Source organism: Phyllobates terribilis, unplaced genomic scaffold (assembly GCF_046119375.1).
Source record: "Phyllobates terribilis strain yellow unplaced genomic scaffold, ASM4611937v1 Scaffold_1__5_contigs__length_1240528914, whole genome shotgun sequence".
Taxonomy (NCBI): Eukaryota; Metazoa; Chordata; class Amphibia; order Anura; family Dendrobatidae; genus Phyllobates; species Phyllobates terribilis.
In genome coordinates this window covers 234,445,476-234,471,330 of record NW_027362761.1, presented here as the reverse complement: position 1 = coordinate 234,471,330, position 25,855 = coordinate 234,445,476, and the positions used below count along the sequence as shown (strand labels likewise).

Below are 25,855 nucleotides of genomic sequence, written 5' to 3'. Positions count from 1 at the left end.
CAAGAGCTAACGCCATGTCGCATTTCGGGAGCCCCTTATGTGCCGAAATAGTAGAAACCTCCCACAAGTGACCCCATTTTGGAAACTAGACCCCTCAAGAATTTTATCAAGGGGTATAGTGTACATTTTGAACCCAAAGGTACGACAGAATTTGATAACATTAGGTCAACATATTGAATAAGTTGTCATTAGTCTTGAGCGCAAGTGCTCGCTACTTGAGTTTGCATCGGGCACTCGGGTATGCACCAAGTATCGCGGGTGCTCGAATGACATGCTCGAGTCCCCGCCCCGCATGTTTCACAGTTGTTAGACACCCAAAAAAAAACATGCGGGGATCGCTCGTGCATGGCAGGCGATCCCAGCAACTTTTTTTTTTGGCTGCGAAGCATATGGGGCAGAGACTCGAGCATGTCACTTGAGCACCCGCGATACTCAGTGCATGCCCGAGCACCCGATGCAAACTCAAGTAGCGAGCACTTGCGCTTAACACTGGTCGCCATATTGTCATCATTTTTTTTTTTCATTACTTTTGAAAAAACCCCAACCCTAATACAACCCCAACCCTAACCCTAGCCCAACCCTAACCCTAGCACAACCGTAACCCTAGCACAACCGTAACCCTAGAGTTTATTTTTTACACCGTTCCTCACGTGGTATAAGTGATTAGACTACTTTATTCTTCGGGTCGCTGTGATTACAGCAATACCAGATTGATATCGTGTTTTTATGACTGACAGCTGTCACACACTAAGACGCTTTTTTTGCAAAGACTAGTGTTTGCATCATCATATTTTGAGAGCTATAATTTTTCCATATTTTGGCCGACAGAGTCATGTGACGGCTTGTTTTCTGTGAGACAAGTTGACGTTTTTATTGGTACCATTTTCAGGCACGTGACATTTTTTGATCGCTTTCTATTCTGATTTTTGGGAGGCAGAATAAACAAAAACCAACAATTCAGGAATTGTTTTTTTTGCGTTTTTTTTTTTTATGCCGTTCCACGTGTGGTAAAATTGATAATGCAGCGTTATTCTTCAAGTCAGTGCATTTACAGCATTTACAGTGGTGGCCAAAAGTATTGGCACCCCTGCAATTCTGTCAGATAATACCTCAGTTTCTTCCTGGAAATGATTGCAATCACAAATTCTTTGGTATTATTATCTTCATTTAATTTGCTTGCAAGAAAAAAACACAAAAGAGAATGAAGCAAAAATCAAATCATTGATCATTTCACACAAAACTCCAAAAATGGGCCGGACAAAAGTATTGGCACCCTCAGCCTAATACTTGGTTGCACAACCTTTAGCCAAAATAACTGCGAACAACCGCTTCCGGTAACCATCAATGAGTTTCTTACAATGCTCTACTGGAATTGTAGACCATTCTTCTTTGGCAAACTGCTCCAGGTGCCTGATATTTGAAGGGAGCCTTCTCCAAACTGCCATTTTGAGATCTCTCCACAGGTGTTCTATGGGATTCAGGTCTGGACTCATTGCTGGCCACCTTAGAAGTCTCCAGTGCTTTCTCTCAAACTATTTTATAGCGCTTTTTGAAGTGTGTTTTGGGCCATTGTCCTGCTGGAAGACCAATGACCTCTGAGGAACACCCAGCTTTCTCACACTGGGCCCTACATTATGCTGCAAAATTTGTTGGTAGTCTTCAGACTTCATAATGCCATGCACACGGTCAAGCAGTCCAGTGCCCGAGGCAGCAAAGAAACCCCAAAACATCAGGGAACCTCCGCCATGTTTGACTGTAGGGACCGTGTTCTTTTCTTTGAATGCCTCTTTTTTTTTTCCTGTACACTCTATGTTGATGCTTTTTCCCAAAAAGCTCTACTTTTGTCTCATCTGACCAGAGAACATTCTTCCAAAACGTTTTAGGCTTTCTCAGGTAAGTTTTGGCAAACTCCAGCCTGGCTTTTTTATGTCTTGGGGTAAGAAGTGGGGTCTTCCTGGGTTTCCTACCATACAGTCCCTTTTCATTCAGACGCCGACGGATAGTACGGGCTGACACTGTTGTACCCTCGGACTGCAGGGCAGCTTGAACTTGTTTGGATGTTAGTCGAGGTTCTTTATCCACCATCCGCACAATCTTGCGTTGAAATCTCTTGTCAATTTTTCTTTTCCGTCCACATCTAGGGAAGTTAGTCACAGTGCCATGGGCTTTAAACTTCTTGATGACACTGCGCACGGAAAACACAGGAACATTCAGGTCTTTGGAGATGGACTTGTAGCCTTGAGATTGCTCATGCTTCCTCACAATTTGGTTTCTCAAGTCCTCAGACAGTTCTTTGGTCTTCTTTCTTTTCTCCATGCTCAATGTGGTACGCACAAGGACACAGGACAGAGGTTGAGTCAACTTTAATCCATGTTAACTGGCTGCAAGTGTGATTTAGTTATTGCCAACACCTGTTAGGTGCCACAGGTAAGTTACAGGTGCTGTTAATTACACGAATTAGAGAAGCATCACATGATTTTTCAAACAGTGACAATACTTTTGTCTACCCCCTTTTTTAGGTTTGGTGTGGAATTGTATCCAATTTGGCTTTATGACAATTCTTTTTGTGTTTTTTCATTGAAGACAAATTAAATGAAGATAATAATACAAAGAATTTGTGATTGCAATCATTTTCAGGAAGAAACTGAGTATTATCTGACAGAATTGCAGGGGTGCCAATACTTTTGGCCACCACTGTATATAGTTTTTTTTATGTTTTGCCGCTTTTACACAATAAAAACGATTTTCTAGCAAAAATAATTTTTTCATATCGCTTTATTCTGAGAGCTATAACTTTTTTTTTTCCGGCTGATGGAGCTGTATGGCGGCTTGTTTTTTGCGGGACAAGATGACGTTTTTAGCGGTACCATTGTTGTTCGTCTTTTTGATTGCGTGTTATTCCATTTTTCGTTTGGCGGTATGATGATAAAGCATTGTTTTTTGCTTTGTTTTTTTTACCGGGTTAACTAGTGGGACAGTTTTATAGGTCAGGTCGTTCCAGACGCGGCAATATCAAATATGTGTACTTTTATTGGTTTATTATTATTTTTTTCATAATAAATAAATATTATGGGTTCAATATATTTTTTCTTTTTTTATTATATTTTTACAATTTTTTAAAATTTTTTTTTTTTTTTTTTCACTTTTCTACTTTTTTTTTTACTTTTACACATTGTCCCACTATGGGACTTTCACTTTTAGCAGCCTGATTGGCTGCATGGCATAGAGAGCAGGAGCTCTCTTTGTCATGCAGCCTGTCAGCGCTGCACACAGGGGAGACATTACTTTGGTCGCGCACTGCGCATGACCAAAGGAACGTCCAGCCTCCTGGTGACCCGGATGTTGTCATGACGACATCGGGTCGTCATGGCAACATCCAGAAGCCGCCGCAGACATCGCTGGATGCCGGCAGGAGAGGTGAGTATACCGATCTCCTCCCCCCTTGCCACCGCAATGCTGCGATCGACTTTGATCGCAGCATTGCGGGGGTTAATGTGCCGGGAGCGGTGCGGGACCGCTCCCTGCACATAGCACCGGGTGTCAGCTGTGACAATCAGCTGACACCCGGCGGCGATCGCCCCGCACCGCTTGTGTGCGGGCGCGATCGCAGCGCGCGTAATAATACGTAGCTGATCTATAAGTCCCAGGGCACAGCTACGTACTATTACTGACCAGGTCGGAAAGGGATTAAAGGGGTTTTCCCATGAACAAAGTTCATTTTAATCAACAGATATTGGAATAACAATAATTCCACAATTGGATGTGATTAAATTAAATGTTCCTGTGCTGAGATAATCTTATAAATGTGCCCCTGCTGTGTACTGTGTAATGGCCGTGTCTGACCGTACAGGAACATGGTCTGATCATACAACAGCTCCTGGGCAGGGGAGGAAGCAAACGATTATACAGACATTACAGCAGGGGATCACAAATAATTATTTCTTTGAGGTAAAACATTTTTTAAAAACCGGTAAAAACAATATACAAACACCAGAGCTCAAGGGTTTAAGAGTGAAACTAGCTGGATGCTGCTGATAGTGCAGCGGGTCTTGTGTGATGACTAGTGTTGAGCGATACCTTCCGATATCGGGAAATATCGGATCGGATTGGATCGGACCGATACCCAAAAAGTATCGGATATCGCCGATTCCGATACCGGAAACCAATGCAAGTCAATGGGACAGAAATATCGGAATGAAAATAAACCCTTTCTTTCCTTGTAGGTTAATTCTACATGAAGGAAAACAACTAAGAATAATGTAGAATGTATTGGGGGAGGTGGGGGAGACAATAAAGGCATAGAGGTTTAGCCCAATCAAATGGAATAGCAGGAATTAATATTTTTTTTAAGACGTTCTGAGTTACGGAAATATTGACTATGTTAAGTTTTTTTATATTTTGTCAGATATTTATGTTTCACTACTTCCATGCTCTTCACCTTCTTTTTTACTTCTCCCACACTTTCTCCTTCATCATCCTCAGCATCTTTTTCATCCACTTCTTCTTCACCTTCTTCATCTTCTTCTTCTTCACCTTCTTCGTATTATTCTTTTTTTTACATTCTTCATATTCTACTTCTTCATCTTCTTCATATTCTTCTTCTTCATCATATTCTTATTTGTGACAGGCATTCCTGTAGTTGTTATCTATAAAAGGTTGGACATTACACCTTTCGTTCTGCCCGTCACAAAAGATTTACAACAGGATTTGTCCGCGTTCAGTTTGGCCTGCAGCAGCAGGTCTTTTCCAGGGGCACCACGAGGAGGAACGGACTCACCCCCATACACTGCTTAGTCATCTTCTGCTTATAATTTAGATAATATCTTTTGCTCTGATTTTTAGTCTTATGCTTAATGGTCTTCTGCTTTTTGTTCTGCAGCTTCTTGTATTTCTGCTTCTTGGTTTTCTGTCTCTTGTTCTTCTGTATCTTGGTGCTTGTCTTCTCTTCTTTGTCCTCTTGGTCAACTTCTTCAGGGTCATCTTCTTGGTCTTCTTCGGGGTGGTCTTCAGGGTCCTCGTCTTCGGGGTCCTCGTCTTCTTCGGGGTGGTCTCTAGGGTCCTCGTCTTCTTCGGGGTGGTCTTCAGGGTCCTCGTCTTCTTCGGGGTGGTCTTCAGGGTCCTCGTTTTCAGGGTCGTCGTCTTCGGGGTCCTCGTCTTCTTCGGGTTGGTCTTCAGGGTCCTCGTCTTCAGGGTCCTCGTCAGGGAGATCCAGAGTGATTACCAAGAACCATTTCAAAAAGCTTGAACTTGGAAATGTAGCAGAAGGTACAAGAAGGCTGAGGAACTACCGAGAACCAGCTGACGGTACTGGAACCCGGATGGGTAGCAGAAGGTACAAGAGCCAATGGAACTACGAGGACCAGCTGACGGTACTGGAACTCGGTTACTAAGCAGGAGGTACCTGTGCCAGAAAGCACTACCAAGGACCAGCAGACGTTGGTGGAACTTGGATACCGAGGAGGCACCTAATCCAAAGGCACTGCCGAGAACCAGCTGACGGTACTGGAACCCGGATGGGTAGCAGAAGGTACCCATGTAAAAAAAAGTTTCAAGGCCGCGAGCCGGCCGCAGTTACCAAAACCCACAGTCCTACAGGGGGTGCTTGTCCTATTGGCACTATGGAACCAGCCTTCATTGCCAGATCCCGCAGCCCACATAGGAGTCACCTAAACTGCAGGCACCATAGAGTCGGCTAACCCGACCGCAACACGACAGGACAACGCATTGGAGGCAAAGTGACGTTGACACTACCCAGAAACAGCTGGCGTGCTGGAACCAGGCTGGGCAGGAGGGAGTACCCGTGCCAAAGTCACTGCCGAGAACCAGCTGACGGTACTGGAACCCGGATGGGTAGTAGAAGGTACAAGAGCAAATGGAACTACCGAGGACCAGCTGACGGTACTGGAACCCGGATGGGTAGCAGAAGGTACAAGAGCCAATGGAACTGCCGAAGACCAGCTGACGGTACTGGAACTCGGTTACTAAGCAGGAGGTACCTGTGCCAGAAAGTACTACCAAGGACCAGCAGACGTTGGTGGAACTTGGATACCGAGAAGGAGGCACCTAATCCAAAGGCACTGCCGAGAGCCAGCTGACGGTACTGGAACCCGGATGGGTAGCAGAAGGTACCCATGTAAAAAACAGTTTCAAGGCCGCGAGCCGGCCGCAGTTACCAAAACCCACAGTCCTACAGGGGGTGCTTGTCCTATTGGTACTATGGAACCAGCCTTCATTGCCAGATCCCGCAGCCCACATAGGAGTCACCTAAACTGCAGGCACCATAGAGTCGGCTAACCCGACCGCAACACGACAGGACAACGCATTGGAGGCAAAGTGACGTTGACACTACCCGGAAACAGCTGGCGTGCTGGAACCAGGCTGGGCAGGAGGGAGTACCCGTGCCAAAGACACTGCTAGGAAACAGCTGGCGGTGCTGGAACCCAGGGTAAATACTAAAAACAGAGTGGAGCCAGAGGCGTAATTGGAGCAACTTTAAAATCTGTAGTAGTGTGAATGTGGACAGAGCAGGAGAATTTGCCGAACACACAGCTGGGGAACAGCTGACGTTACTGAACCCCAATAACACTGGAGCAAGCGTTGACTGTGCAGACGGCACTTCTGAGCAGCAACTAGCGTTATTGGAGCCCAGGGTAAATACTAAAAACAGAGGAGTCAGAGGTGTAATTGGAGCAACTTTAAAATCTGTAGTAGTGAGAATGTGGACAGAGCAGGAGAAATTGCCGTCCGCACAGCAGGGGAACAGCTGACGTTACTGAACCCCAATAACACGGCAGCAAGTGTTGACTGTGCAGACGGCACTTCCGAGCGCCAACTGGCGGTGTTGGAGCTCAGGGATAATACTGAAAACAGAGGAGCCAGAGGTGTAATTGGAGCAACTTTAAAATCTGTAGTAGTGAGAATGTGGACAGAGCAGGAGAAATTGCCGTCCGCACAGCAGGGGAACAGCTGACGTTACTGAACCCCAATAACACGGCAGCAAGTGTTGACTGTGCAGACGGCACTTCCGAGCGCCAACTGGCGGTGTTGGAGCTCAGGGATAATACTGAAAACAGAGGAGCCAGAGGTGTAATTGGAGCAACTTTAAAATCTGTAGTAGTGAGAATGTGGACAGAGCAGGAGAAATTGCCGTCCGCACAGCAGGGGAACAGCTGACGTTACTGAACCCCAATAACACGGCAGCAAGTGTTGACTGTGCAGACGGCACTTCCGAGCGCCAACTGGCGGTGTTGGAGCTCAGGGATAATACTGAAAACAGAGGAGCCAGAGGTGTAATTGGAGCAACTTTAAAATCTGTAGTAGTGAGAATGTGGACAGAGCAGGAGAAATTGCCGTCCGCACAGCAGGGGAACAGCTGACGTTACTGAACCCCAATAACACGGCAGCAAGTGTTGACTGTGCAGACAGCACTTCCGAGCGCCAACTGGCGGTGTTGGAGCTCAGGGATTACAGTTCAGGTGGTAGAAACATGAACACAACAGGAGACCTGGATACTGTTGCCAACCAATTATTTATTCTGGAAGAGGACTGGCAAATTCATGAGAGATCCAGGCCTTGTTCATTTTGAGAAAAGTAAGCCGGTCAACGTTATCGGAGGATAGTCGCATGCGACGGTCTGTTAGTACACCACCTGCGCCACTAAAGACGCGTTCCGATAATACACTAGCAGCAGGGCAAGCTAGCACCTCCAATGCATACTGACTAAGCTCTGGCCATGTATCCAGCTTACAGACCCAAAACTTGAAGGGAGAAGCGCCGTCTGGGAGTACAGTAAGAGGGCAAGACATGTAGTCTGTCACCATCTGACGGAAACGTTGCCTCCTGCTGACTGGAGCCGTCTGTGATGGTGTAGACATTTGTGGCGGCGGGGACACAAAACTTTGCCACATTTCGGCCATACTGGTCTTGCCTTGTGCTGAGGCGCTGCTTCTGCTCCCTCTTTGTGCAGAGCTTCCTCCACTGCCTCGACGCACTGAGCTGCTTTGTAAAGCACTAGCAGCACTGCTCTCAGCTGGAATGGAGAACATGATGGAATGCACCAGTGCGTCTTGGTACTCCCGCATTTTACGCTCCCGGTTCAACGGTGTTATGAGGCTTTGTAAGTTGTCCCGGTAGCGAAGATCTAGGAGGGTGGACACCCAATAATCAGCCGTGTTGAGAATGTGGGCGATGCGGCAGTCGTTTCTCAGGCTCTGCAGCATGAAATCAACCATGTGCTGCAGACTGCCAACTGGCCAAGAAACGCTGTCCCCTTCTTGAGGCGTGATCTCTGCCTGCTCTGCATCACCCCACCCTCGCTCTAGATATTGACTACTAGAGCATTGTGTACCTCCCTCCTCTGGACAGATGTCTTCCTCATCCATTGACTCCTCCTCCTCCTCCTCCTCCTCACAAAGTGTCCCCTGCCTAGGCCTTTGTGAGGAACCACGTTGCGCAGACTGTAGAGAAGCAGATGGCATTTGTGACTCCTCATCCTCCACCTCTTCCAAAACCTCATCCCTTAGTGCTTGCAGTGTTTTTTCAAGCAGGCAGATAAGGGGGATAGTCATGCTGACTAGTGCATAATCTGCACTCGCCATCCGCGTGGAATAATCGAAGGCACACAAAACGTGGCAAATGTCCTTCATAGAGGCCCACTCAGTGGTGGTGAAGTGTGAACGGCGCGCACTGCGACTTGTTTGCGCCTGCTGCAGCTGGTACTCCATTACTGCTGCCTGCTGCTCACACAACCTCTCCAACGTATGTAACGTTGAATCCCACCTGGTGGGTAGGTCACATATGATGCGATGTTCCGGACGAAGTAATCGGCGCTGCAGAGCTGCAATGCGCGATCTTGCGTTGCTGGAACGCCGCAAGTGAGCGCACTCTATGCGGACCTTGTGAAGCAGTGCATCAAGATCCGGATAGTCCCTCAAAAAACTCTGCACGACCAAGTTGAGCACATGTGCCAGACATGGGATGTGAGTGAGGTTGCCTAGGCCCAGAGCTGCCACCAGATTTCGCCCATTGTCACACACTACCATGCCTGGCTGGAGATTCGCTGGCACAAACCACACATCGCTCTGCTGCTTGATGGCATTCCAGAGCTCCTGCGCTGTGTGGCTTCGATTCCCCAAATAAATTAATTTTAATACGGCCTGTTGACGTTTGGCCACGGCTGTGCTCATATCGGTCATCATAACAGGTAACCGTTCACGGGTCGATGTGGAGGTAGACCGTGACGGCTCCTGCAGCACTGATTCAGAGGAACTGGAGTATGAGGAGGAGTCAATGTGTACAGACTGGATTCCTGCAATCCTTGGAGTTGGCAGAACACGTACAGCGCCACTCTCAAGATCTGTACCCGGCTCCACAACATTTACCCAATGGGCAGTGAGGGAAAGGTATCGTCCCTGTCCATGCTTACTGGTCCACGCATCGATGGTCAGGTGGACCTTGCTACTGACGGCGTTTTGTAGCGCATGTTTAATTTTTCCCTCCACATGATGTTGCAGGGCAGGGACGGCTTGCCTGCTGAAATAAAAGCGGCTGGGCACGTTGTATTGTGGGACTGCCAATGCCATAAAGTTACGGAATGTGTCAGTCTCCACCAGCCTGAATGATAGCATTTCAAGGGCCAGTAGTTTAGCAATGCCAGCATTCAGAGCCTGTGCTCGGGGGTGGTTTGCCGAGTATGGGCGCCTTTTCTCCCATGCCTGTGCTAACGATGGCTGTAGACTGGCCTGGGAGTGTGAGGATGACTGGGAAAGTGGTGCTGTGGGTGGAATTACACTGTGTCTCTGTACAACAGTGCCAGAGATTCTTCCATGGCGATCCTGTGAGGAAGCCGGACCAGCTGTGTGTGAGCTGGAGGAAGAGGCTACAACACGAGCTGAAGAGGTGGTAGGTGGCGCTGTAGGTTGGCCTAGGTCTTCAGTGTGTTTTTGTAACTCCACCACGTGCTTGGTCAGCACATGTTTCCACATATTTGTGGTATTGAGGTTGCTGACACTTTTCCCTCTTTTCACCTTCTGATTACACAGCTTGCATTTGACAAAGCAAATGTCATCTGCAACTGTGTCAAAAAAGGACCAGGCACTGCAAGTCTTGGGAGCGCCCGCTTTGGATTTTGGAAGAGCCATGCTCCTAATGGGTGCCGAAGTGGAGGCTACAGGCAACCAAGTCTGCCCCCTCCCTCTCCCTCCTTTTTGGGCTGTTCGGGGAATCTCTTCCTCAGAGCTGCTCCCACCACCTTCCTGTCCCTCACGCCATGATGGGTCAAGGACCTCATCATCTACACCACCCTCTTCAAACAACTGCTTCTCCTGGGTAGTCTCGACAGCACAGTACGCACCAGAAACTGGCAGCTGAGTCTCATCATCAGATGCGTACTGAGGTGTGCTGCTGACCATAGGCACTGGCCCACCCGCCTCTTCAGATTCAGAGAGACAAAACGGTTGCGCATCACTGCATACTACCTCTTCTTCAAATTCTCGAATTCTGCTTGGCTGGCCCCCTCTTTCCAAGCCAAGAGATTCAGAGAACAGAAGTAGAGATGGCTCCTGTCCAGGGCTCTCTGACTGCCTGGGCAATTTGGCAGGTGGTGAAGAGACAGATGGGTGCTCTTCAGTGCTCAGGACCTGAGAGGATCTGGAACTAATTGAAGTCGATGCGTTAGCTGCCATCCATCCAACAACGGCTTCAATTTGGTCCTCCCGCACCAGTGGGGCGCGGCTAGCTCCTACAAAGCTGCGCATAAAGGACTGTTCCCTGGTAAAACTGGGGGATGCTGAGTCACTGGTGCCCGCAGCAGGCACAGAATCCCCACGTCCTCTCCCTGCAGGCACAGAATCCTCACGTCCTCTCCCTGCGGAAACTCCACGCCCACGACCACATGCCTTACTCCCTGCCTTCTTCATCTTGGTAGACTGATAAAGATAGGCAGAAAAGTACTAAGGGCTTAGTGTGCTTATTCCTGAACAGCTGCTAACAGGTAGAAGAAACACTAATTTTATAAAGTGTGGACTAGACTTTAATATGAGCTAATGTGGCCTACACAACTGTAAAGTGGAGTGTTTGGTGAACTTTATTTAGGTTTTTTTTGTCACAAAAAGACACTGGATGTGCCTAAAGATGTAATACCGATAGTATCACAAACTTTTTGTAGCTATTACAATGTAGGAAGGTAACCTACAATGCAATAGATGAGGCTACAAAAAATAGGCTAATACTAATCTGGCTGGGGCTGCAGGGCCCAGTGCTGCAGAAAGGCTCCTCTAACTACTCCTATATAGTGTGTTTGGAACCAATTTAGCTGAATACGGATGGAACCACCACACTAATAGGAGATATCAGGAAAAATTATGAATTGGCAAAAAAGGACAATGTATGAGGCAGTGACACACACTGAGTGCACTACAACCAGACGTGGTTGAAGCACACACTACAGGGTGAGCTGCACTCACACACAGACCTTGCAGAAAGCGGTGAACAGCACAGAGAACTGTGCACTAGCGATGCAAGGCACAGAGATTTATAAAGTAGCTTGTGTAAAGCAGAATAGACCAAATAGGTAGCTAAAACTGTCCCTCAGAACAACAGCGTCCTATCCCTAACTGAATTCACAGCAGAGTGAGCTCAAAATGGCGGCGGCAGCTTTTATAGTGCATCATGACATCATTTCAGCAGCCAATCACAGCCATGCCATTAGTTAAGATGCCTACATGCCTAACAGGATGTGCCCACACTTCTTAGGATCCTCATTGGCTGAATAAAATGAAAATGGCTCATTGCATTATGGGAACTTCCGATTCCGGTATACGATATTGCAAAAGTATCGGAATTCCGATACCGCGAATATCGGCCGATACCCGATATTTCAGTATCGGAATGCTCAAAACTAGTGATGACCCTTAACCCCTGGCATGGGACGTATCCATACATCCCTGTGGCCTGGTACTTACTGACCAGGGACATATGGATACGTCCAGGTGATTTTGTGTGCACAGAGGCTGTGTGCGCGTGATCGCCGCCGGGAGTCCGCAACGGTGCCCTCACCACTCCCAGCACTTTAACCCCTTAAATGATGCGATTGCAGCATTTAGCGAGCGAGCAGAGGGACAGCAGCCCCTCTGCTCTTGGATCAGAGACCCCGCGACGTCATCGCAGGGTCCCGATTGTTGCCTTGGTGACCCGATGTCGTCATCGGGTCACCAGGCACTAGTAAGTTAGTTAGATCATGCACAGTGCATGATCTAACTAACATGTGTCAGTGCAGAACTGACAATTATGATGTATAGCAGTAATCTTGCACTGCTATACCTTATAACTGTGATCAGACTGCTAAAAGTAAAAGTCACATAGTGGGACAAAGTAAAAAAGTACAAAAAAGTAAAAAAAAAAAAAATAAATTGTAAAAATATTTTTTATATTTATTTACATTTTCTTTCAATGAAGCTAACATTAAATGAATCAGAAAATATACTCTATACATTGTTAATGTGGTAAATGACTATTCTAGCTGCAAATGTCTTGTTTTTATTGCAATATCTACATAGGTGTATAGAGGCCCATTTCCAACAACCACCACGATACATTGTGTTTGCTAACTGTGTAAGAAGGCTAATGGATGTTTAGAAAACCCTAGAAAACCCTTGCACAAGTATGCTAGCCCAGCTGAAAACGGTTTGGCTGATTTGAGAAGCTATAAAATTGACCTTCCTTTGAGTTAGTTGAGAATCTGGAGCATTACATTTGTTTGTTCTATGAAACTCTCAAAATGGCCAGAAAAAGAGAACTTACATGTGAAACTCGACAGTCTATTCTTGTTCTTAGAAATGAAGACTATTCCATGTAAAAAATTGCCAAGAAACTGAAGATTTCCTACAACAGTGTGTACTACTCCCTTCAGAGGAGAGCACAAACAGGCTCTAACCAGAGTAGAAAGAGAAGTGGGAGGCCCAGCTGCACAACTGAGCAACAAGACAAGTACATCAGAGTCTCTAGTTTGAGAAATCGATGCCTCACAGCTCCTCAACTGGCAGCTTCATTAAATAGTACACGCAAAATGCCAGTGTCAACGTCTACAGTGAAGAGGCGACTCTGGGATGCTGGCCTTCAGGGCAAAGTGGCAAAGATCCTCAACTGGCAGCTTCATTAAATAGTACACGCAAAACGCCAGTGTCAACGTCTACAGTGAAGAGGCGACTCTGGGATGCTGGCCTTCAGGGCAAAGTGGCAAAGAAAAAGCCATATCTGAGACTGGCTAATAAAAGGAAAAGATTAATATGGGCAAAAGAACACCGACATTGGACAGAGGAAGATTGGAAAAAAGCTTTATGGACAGACGAATCAAAGTTTGAGGTGTCTGGATCACACAGAAGAACATTTGTGAGACGCAGAACAACTGAAAAGATGCTGGAAAAGTGCCTGATGCCATCAGTCAAGCATGGTGGAGGTAATGTGATGGTTTGGGGTTGCTTTGATACTGGTAAAGTGGGAGATTTGTACAAGGTAAATGGGATTTTGAATAAGGAAGGCTATCACTCCATTTTGCAACGCCATGCCATACCCTGTGGACAGCGCTTGATTGGAGCCAATTTCATCCTACAACAGGACAATGACCCAAAGCACACCTCCAAATTAAGCATGAACTATTTAGGTAAGAAGCAGGAAGCTGGTATTCTATCTGTAATGGAGTGGCCAGCGCAGTCACCAGGTCTCAACCCCATTGAGCTGTTGTGGGAGCAGCTTGACCGTATGGTACGCAAAAAGTGCCCATCAAGTCAATCCAATTTGTAGGAGGGGCTTCAGGAAGCATGGGGTGAAATTTCTCAAGATGACCTCAGCAAATTAACAGCTAGAATGCCAAAGGTCTGCAATGCTGTAATTGCTGCAAAGGGAGCATTCTTTGACGAAAGCAAAGTTTTAAGGAGAAACTTATTCTTTCAAATAAATCATTATTTCTAACCTTGTCAATGTCTGGACTATATTTTCTATTCATTTTTCAACTCATTTGATAAATAAAAGTATGAGTTTTCATGGAAAACACAAAATTGTCTGGGTGACCCCAAACTTTTGATTTTGAAAGGTGTGTATATATATATATATATATATATATATATATATATATATATATATATATATATATATATATATATATATATATATATTTATTTGTGCCCAGAACTATTATGAAAAAAATACACAATAAAAGTACATATATTTGGTATTGCCACATCTGAAACGACCCAACCTATAAAACTGTCCCACTAGTTAATCCCTTTAGTGGACACCGTAAAAAAAAAAAATTAAAAAACTATACTTTATCATCATACCGCTGAACAATAAGTGGAATAAAATACGATCAAAAAGACTAATGTAAATAAAAATGGTACTGCTGAAAACGTCATCTTGTCCGGCAAAAAACAAGCTGCCATACAGCTCCATCAACCAAAAAATAGAAAGTTATGGCTCTCAGAATAAAGTGATGCAAAAATATTCATTTTTTCTACAAAATAGTTTTTATTGTGTAAAAGCGGCAAAACTTAAAAAAACTATATAAATGTGGTATCACTGTAATCGTACTGACTCAAAGAATAAAGCTACCTTATCAATTTTATCACACGCAGACAGAACGGCATAAAAAAAAAAAAAAATCCTGAATTGTTGGTTTTTGTTTATTCTGCCTCCCAAAAATCAGAAAAGAAAGCGATCAAAAAATATCACGTGCCCGAAAACGGTACCAATAAAAACATCAACTTGTGCCGCAAAAAAACAAGTCATCACATGACTCTGTCGGCTGAAATATGGAAAAATTATAGCTCTCATTATATGGCGATGCAAAAAACAATTTTTGCAAAAAAAAAAAAAAAAAGCATCTTTTAGTGTGTGACAGCAGACAAACATAAAAACCCGATACGAATCTGGTATCGCTGTAATCGCACCGACCCGAAGAATAAAGTCGTCTAATCACTTATACTGCACGTGGAACAGCGTAAAAAACAAGTAAAACCAACTCTTCACCTGCTGTTGATTTGCTAATTCTGCCTCGCAAAGATTGCAGTAAGGCTCGGCTCACATTTATCCTGCGCTAAGCGCTTAAATTGGTGGGGGGGTTTCTGTGTAAATCTCTGAAATACGTGATTCAGACACAATACCAGGCAGAAGATTCAGAACAATTAGAGAAAGCTTGCACCGTAAAAAAATGCACACCCGAGACAATAATGTTTAGATAGAAAAAATATGTTTGGCAACTTTATTTAATTCATGAAAAAACACTCCAAAAAATTAAAAGACAATTAAAAAAACAAGTAAAAGCAGCAGCAAAAAGCTGGACTCAATACACATATACACGTGCTCAGGAGAAATTGCACAACAAATTTTATGGTCCATTTTTTCCTTGTACCCTTGCGAAAATAAATAAAAAATTGGGTGTAAGGCTATGTGCCCATGTTGCGGAAATGAACCAGAAAATTTCTGCTTCATTTCCGCATGTCCTCTCCCGGAAAAACGCATGCGGAATTCCGCAAGCGTTTATCGCGCGTTTTCGACATGCGGAATTGCCTTGCGTTTTTTACTGCATTGTACAGTCATGGCCAAAAGTTTTGAGAATGACATCAAAATTATATTTTCACATGATCTGCTGGCCTCTGGTTTTTATTAGTGTTTGTCTGATGTTTATATCACATACAGAAATATAATTGCAATCATATTATGAGTACCAATAGGTTATATTGACAGTTAGAATGAGTTAATGCAGCAAGTCAATATTTGCAGTGTTGCCCCTTCTTCTTCAAGACCTCTGTAATTCTCCCTGGCATGCTCTCAATCAACTTTTGGACCAAATCCTGACTGATAGCAATCAATGCTTGCATTTTGCCAGAATTTGTTAGTTTTTGTTTGTCCACCCGTCTCTTGATGATTGACCACAAGTTCTCAATGGGATTAAGATCTGGGGAGTTTCCAGGCCATGGACCGAAAATCTCTATGTTTTGTTCCATGAGCCATTTTGTTATCACCTTTGCTTTATGGCAAGGTGCTCCATCATGCTGGAAAAGGCATTTTTGGGCGCCAAACTGCTCTTGGACGGTTGGGAGAAGTTGCTCTTGGAGGACATTCTGGTACCATTCTTTATTCATGGCTGTGTTTTTAGGCAAGACTGTGAGTGAGCCGATTCCCTTGGCTGAGAAGCAACCCCACACATGAATGGTTTCAGGATGCTTTACAGTTGGCATGAGACAAGACTGGTGGTAGCGCTCACCTCTTCTTCTCCGAATAAGCTGTTTTCCAGATGTCCCAAACAATCGAAAAGGGGATTCATCAGAGAAAATGACTTTGCCCCAGTCCTCAGCAGTCCACTCCCTGTACCTTTTGCAGAATATCAGTCGGTCCCTGATGTTTTTTCTGGAGAGAAGTGGCTTCTTTGCTGCCCTCCTTGAAACCAGCCCTTGCTCAAAGAGTCTCCGCCTCACAGTGCATGCAGAAGCACTCACACCAGCCTGCTGCCATTCCTGAGCAAGCTCGGCACTGCTGGTAGTCCGATCCCGCAGCTGAAACAGTTTTAAGATACGGTCCTGGCGCTTGCTGGTCTTTCTTGGGCGCCCTGGAGCCTTTTTGACAACAATGGAAGCTCTCTCCTTGAAGTTCTTGATGAGGTGATAGATTGTTGACTGAGGTGCAATCTTTGTAGCTGCAATACTCTTCCCTGTTAGGCCATTTTTGTGCAGTGCAATGATGGCTGCACGTGTTTCTTAAGAGATAACCATGGTTAACTGAAGAGGAACAATGATACCAAGAACCAGCCTCCTTTTAAAGTGTCCAGTGATGTCATTCTTACTTAATCATGACTGATTGATCGCCAGCCCTGTCCTCATCAACACCCACACCTGTGTTAATGGAGCAATCACTAAAACGATGTTAGCTGCTCCTTTTAAGGCAGGACTGCAATGATGTTGAAATGTGTTTTGGGGGTTAAAGTTCATTTTCTGGGCAAATATTGACTTTGCAAGTACAGTAATTGCTGTTAAGCTGATCACTCTTTGACATTCAGGAGTATATGCAAATTGCCATTACAAAAAATGAAGCAGTAAACTTTGGAAAAATTACTATTTGTCTCATTCGCAATACTTTTGGCCATGACTGTATAAGGCAATTCCGCTTGCGGAAACGCTAAATTAATGAACATGCTGCGGATTTTTGAACGCAGCATGGGCATAGAACTTGCGGATTCTTATTGGGGACCATGGGGTGCGGATTACCAAGCGTTTTACAAGCGTTTCCGCTGCGGAAAATCCGCAGCAAAAACGCTTGTAATCCGCAACGTGGGCACGCAGCCTAAATAACATTTTTGTGAAAAAAGTTAAATGTTCATAGTTTTCTAACACATTCCAAAAATTCCTGTGAAGCACCTGAATAAACTTATTGAATGTGTTTTTTAGCACCTTGAAGGGTGAAGTTTTTAGAATGGTGTCACTTTTGGGTATTTTCTGTCATAAAGGCCCCTCAAAGTCACTTTTTAAATGTGATGGTTTTGTAAATTTTGTTGGAAAAAATAAGAAATCGCTGGTCAACTTTTAACCCTTATAACTTCCTAATAATAAAAAAAAAAATTGTTCCAAAATTGTGCTGATGTAAAGTAGACATGTGGGAAATGCTATTTATTAACTATTTTGTGTGACATATCTCTCTGATTTCAGGACATAAAATTTCAAAGTTTGAAAATTGCAGAATTTTCAACACTTTCGCCAAATTTCCGATTTTTTCACAAAGTAACGCAAGTCATATCAAAGACATTTTATCACTATCATGAAGTACAACATGTCACGAAAAAACAATCTAAGAATCAGGGGGATCAGTTGAAGCGTTCCAGAGTAATTACCTCAAAGTGACAATGGTCAGAATTGTAAAAATTGGCCTGGTCATTAACATGCAAACGACCTTCGGGGTAAAGGGGTTAAAAAATGGAAAAAAAAGAATAAAGTAATTGCTGTGGAGTACGGAGTCCTGTGGTGTCCAAATAGCTAAATTAGGTATGGGATTTATCCAGGCCCAATCTGGTTCATAAGAATAGGAATCTACCAACACCTCTTAACTTACATGACCAAATTGACCTGGTTCCAATCATTACCGAGTACCATAGTAACTGTGGGAAATTTATAGAGGTATTGTATCCAAATACTGGCAGGTCTTACAACAAGATAAGGTTATAGGACAATTCCTACCGGCCCATCCCAGATTTGTGTTCAGGCATGCACCAACTTTGGGAAGTAAAATTGCACCCACTGATAAAGGAAATTCTATATCCAATAAACAATGAAGAACCAATTTACCCAATGAATGGGAGTTCCTACCATGCGATTATTGCCCCTGTTGCAAACTGTGTTCTATTAAAAGGGTTCGCAGAAAGCAGTTCAGTAACTCAAATGGTACCATAAGCTATACAATCAGGGACAGAATTACATGTTCCATGATAGGAGTCATCTATATCTTTGTCTGCCTATTAGTGTTGAGCGAGTATGTTCTGTTAACCCTTTCGCCAAGTATGCTCGGGCCGAGCTCCGAGTATTTTTAGCTGCTCGGTGATATGTTTGAATCGCTCCCATGTGCATGATTTGCGACTGTTTGACAGGTTTAATACATGTGAGGAATGTGTAAGAAATAGACATTCTTCACATGTAATAAAACTGTCAAACAGTCGCAAATCATGCACACGTTGCGATTCAAACATATCACCGAGCAGCTGTAACTACTCGGTGCTCGCCCGAGCATACTCGGCGAAAGGGTTAACAGAACATACTCGCTCATCACTACTGCCCATGCAACAAAATTTATGTGGGCAGAACTAAAGGGATGATGTCAGTAACAATAAAAGAACATATTAACAACATCAAGAAAGGCTTTTTGGGCTACCCCCTATCCCGCCATTTTAACCCCTTTAAAGCCCATGACGTACTAATACGCATCTGTGCCCTGGGACTTAAGAGCCTGACCCCTGTTAGCACATCATCGCGCGCGCGCGCACGCACACACACAGGCTGTGCGGGCGCGATCGCCGCCGGGTGTCAGCTGATTGTCACAGCTGACACCCAGTACCAAGTCGATCGCAGCATTGCGGTGGCTAAGGGGAGGTGATCGGTATACTGACCTCCTCTTCCGGCCTCCAGCGCTGTCTGCCGCGGCTTCCCGGGTGTTGTCATGATGACCCGATGTCGTCATGACAACATCCGGGTCACCAGGCAGCAGGAACATTGTTTGGTCATGCGCAGTGCACGACCAAACAATCTTCTCACTGTGCAGCGCTGACTGCCTGCATGGCACAGGGATGGTGCTCCATCCCTATGCTATACAGGCGATCAGAATTAAAAAAGTGAAAGTCCCACAGTGGGACAAAGTAAAAAAGTAAAAAAACTCCTAGAAAGTAAAAAAAAAAAAAAAATTTGTAAAAATATTTAAAAAAAATAAAAAAAATAATCCACCAAAAATAAAAATATAATGTACCCATCAATAAATATTATGAAAAAAAATAAACAATAAAAGTACACATATTTGGTATCGCCGCGTCCGTAACGACCTGACCTATAAAACTGTCCCACTAGTTAACCCCTTCAGTGAACACAGTAAAAAAAAAAAAAAAACGAAGCAAAAAACAATGCTTTATCATCATACCGCCAAACAAAAAATGGAATAACACGCGATCAAAAAGATGAATATAAATAAAAATTGTACCGCTGAAAAAGTCATCTTGTCCCGCAAAAGACAAGCCGCCATACAGCTCCATCAGCCGAAAAATCAAAAAGTTATAGCCCTCAGAATAAAGCGATGCAAAAAAATATTTTTTTCTATAAAATAGCTTTTATTGTGTAAAAGCGCCAAAACATAGAAAAACGATATAAATGTGGTACCGCTGTAAACGCACTGACCCAAAGAATAAAGCTACCTTGTCAATTTTACCACACGCGGAGTAGAATAAAAAAATAATAAAAAAAAAACAATTCCTGAATTGTTGGTTTTTGTTTAATCTGCCTCCCAAAAGCTGGAATAGAAAGCGATCAAAAAATGTCACGTGCCTGAAAATGGCACCAATAAAAACGTTAACTCATCCCGCAAAAAACAAGCTGTCACATGACTTTGCTTTGTCGGCCAAAATATGGAAAAATTATAGCTCTCAAAATATGGCAATGCAAAAACTAGATTTTACAAAATGTGTCTTTTAGTGTGTGACAGCCGTCAATCATAAAAACCCGATATGATTCTGGTATCTCTGTAGTCGCATCGACCCGAAGAATAAATTTGTCTAATCACTTATACCGCACGAGGAACGGTGTAAAAAATAAACGCTAGGGCTGGGGTTAGGGTTGTGCTAATGTCAGGGTTGGGGGTCAGGGTTGGGCTAGGGTTGTTTTTTTTTTTTTTTTCAAAAGTAAAAAAAAAAAAAAAATGCCGATATGGCAACTAGTGTTTAACGCAAGTGCTCGCTACTTGAGTTTGCATCGGGTGCTCGGGTATGCACTGAGTATCGCGGGTGCTCGAGTCTCCGCCCCATATGCTTCGCGGCTAAAAAAAACTCGTGGGGATTGCCTGCCATGCACGAGCGATCCCCGCATGTTTTTTTGGGGGTGTCTAATAACCGTGAAACATGCGGGCGGGGACTCGAGCATTTCACTTGAGCACCCGTGATACATGGTGCATACCTGAGTACCCGATGCAAACTCAAGTAGCGAGCACTTGCGCTCAAGACTAATGACAACTTATTCAATATGATGACCTAATGTCATCAAATTCTGTGTCGTACCTCTAGGTTCAAAATGTTCACTATACCCCTTGATAAAATCCTTGAGGGGTGTAGTTTTCAAAATGGGGTCACTTGTGGGGGGTTTCAACTATTTAGGCACGTCAGGGGCTCTCCAAACGTGACATGGCGTCCGCTCTCGATTCAGCGTTCAAAAAGTCACACAGTGCTCCTTCCTTTCTGAACTCTGCCGTGCGCCCAAACACTGTATTGGCGTACTCAGGATAAATTGCTCAAATGTTTTTGGGGTCCATTTTCTCCTCTTACCCTTGTGAAAATAAAAAAATTGGGGCTAAAACATCATTTTTGTGGAAAAAGTTTGATTTTTTTATTTTCACGGCTCCATGTTATAAACTTCTGTAAAGGACTTGGGGGTTCAAGGTGCTCACCACACATCTAGATAAGTTCCCTGAGGGGTCTAGTTTCCAAAACGGTGTCACTTGTGGGGGGTTTCTACTGTTTAGGCACATCAGGGGCACATGCGCTAATTATTCAAGCAAATTTTACAATCAAAAAGTGAAATGGCGCTCCTTCCCTTCCGAACCATGCCGCGCGCCCTAACAGTGGTTTTCCCCAACATATGGGGTATCTGCTTACTCAGGAGAAATTGCACAACAAACTGCATGGTGCAATTTCTTCTGTTACCCTTATGAAAATGCAAAAGTGGGGGCTGAAAAACATTTTTGTGGGAAAAATGTGAAAATTTTATTTTTATGGCTCAATGTTATAAACTTCTGTGAAGCACCTGGGGGTTCAAGGTGCTCACCACACATCTAGATAAGTTCCCTGAGTGGTCTAGTTTCCAAAATGGTGTCACTTGTAGGGGGTTTCCACTGTTTAGGTACATCAGGGGCTCCCCAAATGCAACATGGCGTCCGCTAATTATTCAAGCAAATTTTACATTCAAAAAGTCAAATGGCGCTCCTTCCCTTTTGAACCCTGCCGTGCGGCCAAACAGTGGTTTTCCCCCACATATGGGGTATCTGCTTACTCAGGAGAAATTGCACAACAAATTTTGTGGTCCATTTTTTCCTGTTACCCCTGCGAAAATAAAAAAATTGGGTCTAAAGTAACATTTTTGTGAAAAAAGTTAAATGTTAATTTTTTTCTTCCACGTTCCAAAAATTCCTGTGAAGCACGTTAAGGGTTAATAAAGTTCTTGAATGTGTTTTTGAGCACCTTGAGGGGTGCAGTTTTTAGAATGGTGTCACTTTTGGGTATTTTCTGTCATAAAGATCCCTCAAAGGGACTTCAAATATGATGTGGTCCCTAAAAAAATGGTTTTGTAAATTTTGTTGGAAAAATGAGAAATCGCTGGTCAACTTTTAACCCTGAGGCTGGGTGCCCACGTAGCGTTTTTCAAGCGTTTACGCTGCGGAGTTGAAGAGGGGAATGATAAATGTAAGAGATTTCCTGTTTTTACATAGAGCAGAGAAATTAGATGAATTAGCTGGGCAGAAAGGCAAAATGAGCAATTGTAAGTACCCAGTGCTATATAATATGATTGCAATATATTAAGAGGATAAAAATGTTAATGTGAGTGCTTCTTTAAATAAAAAGTGCAGCCTCAGGTTGGTGAAAGGTAATCTTTAATGCGTCATGTTTTCTTTTTTTAATATTGCTATACATCACGCTCACCAGCTCATCCAAAGTCTATGACTGCTTCTCTTTAGCCCACTGTAACTTTGTTTTCAGATTCATGAAGTTTATTAAGGCTCAAAACAAAAAAAAAACAGGCCTATGAGAAGATAATTGCCCCATATTAGAGAAAAATATATTTCCCCGAATGCAGATAGTAATCCTATATCTTCAGAAGAGGCATCCAGACCCTCCTTGAACTTGCTCAGTAAACTGGCCCTCACAACATCCTGCGATAGTGCCATCATCTCACTGCTCTTACAGAATAATTGACATTTGTGGAAATGAAACCTACTAGAGTAAGCCCCTTTGTTATCACTGAACACCTTGGTGTAAAAAAAAAATAATTGAAAAGATCTCTATACTGTCCATTCATATTTCTTCTGTTTACGTGTCAGTGTTGGTTTTTGCATTGATTTTCTATCTGGAAAGACATTTTTGAGTTTTCTATTGACACTGACATCCTTCTCCTTTCTTGGTCTACTTTTTCCTTTTAGAGCCATTCCATTTTTCTTCCCCAACACCGCTTACTAAACAACCTTTTTCCCACACTTAGACAAAAAAGTCCCAGAGGTCAGATCCTCCCTGCTTATAAGTGATGACATAAATGTGATATGCAATCAATATATGATTGGAGAAATAAAGGCTCATTCAGAGATCCGTGCAAATCTGCCAGAGATCGGACCAGAATGCATGGAGTGGCCGAGGCTCTCGCGACTCAAGCATGATATCTTCATATACGGGTGCTTGGACCGATTGGCATGCACATCTGAATGACCCTTAAACTTTTTAAGACTTTTACTTATAATGTCCAACATTACACAGCTAACAATGGCCTCTAACACAACCCCTGGCAAAAATTATGGAATCACCGGGCTCGGAAGATGTTCATTTAGTTGTTTAATGTTGTTGAAAAAAAATGGAGATCACAGACATGGCACAAAACTAAAGTCATTTCAAATGGCAACTTTAGGGTTTTAAGAAACACTAAAAGAAATCTAGATTAAAAATGTGGTACTCAGTAAAGGTAATTTTTTTCAGATCAAGCAGAGGGAAAAAATTATGGAATCCCTCAATTCTGAGGAAAAAATTATGGAATCACCCTGGAAAATTTTCAATTCCAAAACTAACACCTGCATCAAATTAGATCTGCTCGTTAGTCTGCATCTAAAAAGGAGTGATCACACCTTGGAGAGCTGTTGCACCAAGTGGACTGACATGAATCATGGCTCCAACACGAGAGATGTCAATTGAAACAAAGGAGAGGATTATCAAACTCTTAAAAGAAGGTAAATCATCACGCAATGTTGCAAAAGATGTTGGTTGTTTGCAGTCAGCTGTGTCTAAAATCTGGACCAAATACAAAACAACATGGGAAGGTTGTTAAAGGCAAACATACTGGTAGACCAAGGAAGACATCAAAGCGTCAAGACCGGAAACTCGATATGTCTCCAAAACAGGAAATGCACAACAAAACAAATGAACAAATGGGAGGAAACTGGAGTCAATGTCTGTGACCAAACTGTAAGAAACCGCCTAAAGGAAATGGGATTTACATACAGAAAAACTAAACATAAGCCATCATTAACACCTAAACAGAAAAAAACAAGGTTACAATGGGCTAAGGAAAAGCAATCGTGGACTGTGGATGACTGGATAAAAGTCATATTCAGTGATGAATCGCGAATCTGCATTGGGCAAGGTGATGATGCTGGAACTTTTGTTTGGTGCCGTTCCAATGAGATTTATAAAGATGATTGCATGAAGAGAACATGCAAATTTACACAGTCATTGATGATATGGGGCTGCATGTCAGGTAAAGGCACTGGGGAGATGGCTGTCATTACATCTTCAATAAATGCCCAAGTTTACATTGATATTTTGGACAGTATTCTTATCCCATCAATTGAAAGGATGTTTGGGGATGATGACATCATTTTTCAAGATGATAATGCATCCTGCCATAGAGCAAAAACTGTGAAAACATTCCTTGAAAGAAGACATATGGTCAATGTCATGGCCTGCAAATAGCCCGGATCTCAATCCAATTGAAAATCTTTGGTGGAATTTGAAGAAAATGGTTCATGACAAGGCTCCAACCTGCAAAGCTGATCTGGCAACAGCAATCAGAGAAAGTTGGAGCCAGATTGATGAAGAGTACTGTTTGTCACTCATTAATTCCATGCCTCAGAGACTGCAAGCTGTAATTAAAGCCAGAAGTGGTGCAACAAAATACTAGTGATGTATTGGAGTGTTCTTTTGTGTGGTTGTTTTTCATGATTCCATAATTTTTTCCCACTGCTTGGTCTGAAAAAAATGACCCTTACTGAGTACCACATTTTTAATCTTGATGACTTTTTGTGTTGCTTAAAGCCCTAAAGTTGCCATTTGAAATGACTTTAGTTTTGTGCAATTTCTGTGATCTGCTTTTTTTCAACAACATTAAACAACTGAATGAACATCCTCCGAGCTCGGTGATTCCATAATTTTTGCCAGGGGTTGTAGAAGCAGAGTGGAGCTCCCCCTGCTGCTGATAAAATCTCTGACAGTATGCCATTTTATGCACCTATCAGTGCCCTTGTAACGTGATCACTGGGTGCTGATGGGTTGCTATGATAGGGGCCAACTGAAGGACCAGGTGCCTGCCATGACAAAGCTTCTGTTGAAACTTCAAACAAAAAAAAAAAAAAAAAAAAAAAAACAATTGCAGAGTTGTGGTTTTTTTTCCTTCTTCATTCAAAATTTTACCACACTTGGGAATTTTTTTTTCAGTACACTGTATAGTAAAATGGAATGGTACCATTCAAAATAAGTCCTTGGAAGACAGGAAAAAAAAGAAAATGCCAAAACAGAAAGTCTCTAGGTTGGGAAGCGGTTAAAATAGAAAAAGATCCACCCTCAGTGTAGTAAAATTCAGGCGCATTGTGCCCATAAGCATTAAGCCAGTTGTAAGGGAAAAGAAGCATCAGGCATATTAAATTTCAACATGCCCAATTCCTTGTTCCCATGGGTACTGTTTATTATAAGAAAAACAAACCACGCTTTACTCACTCTCCCCAGGTCCAGCGCCGAGTCTCCACTGCTGCTCTTAGTGCCTGGTATGACATCAGCACTACAGTCAATATCAATAGCGCCATAACCAATTAGTGAGCTCAGCGGTTTTGAGCAAGGTGCTGTCTACACTGCCAGAGCTGCTGGGCTCACCAATTGGCTACCGCGCTGTTGACGTGATGTCAGCACTGCAGACAATCACTGATACCGGGAGCAGCGGTAGACATAGGGGGTCGTGTAAAGTATTTTTATTTAATTTTTTCTAACACTGTGTTAGGGACCTGGGATATTTTTAAAGTGGCAACCCCTTTAAAGTGTCTGTACACCATTAAAGGGAAATTCTTTTTCACTTCAATTATAATGTATTCTGCATATACCTTG

General features: G+C 43.4%; 1 protein-coding gene; it reads right to left on the bottom strand.

The window, feature by feature from the left end:
• The window catches only part of LOC141254974 (polyadenylate-binding protein 2), a 68,744-nt gene that overhangs the window by 36,565 nt on the left and 6,324 nt on the right, over positions 1-25,855 (bottom strand).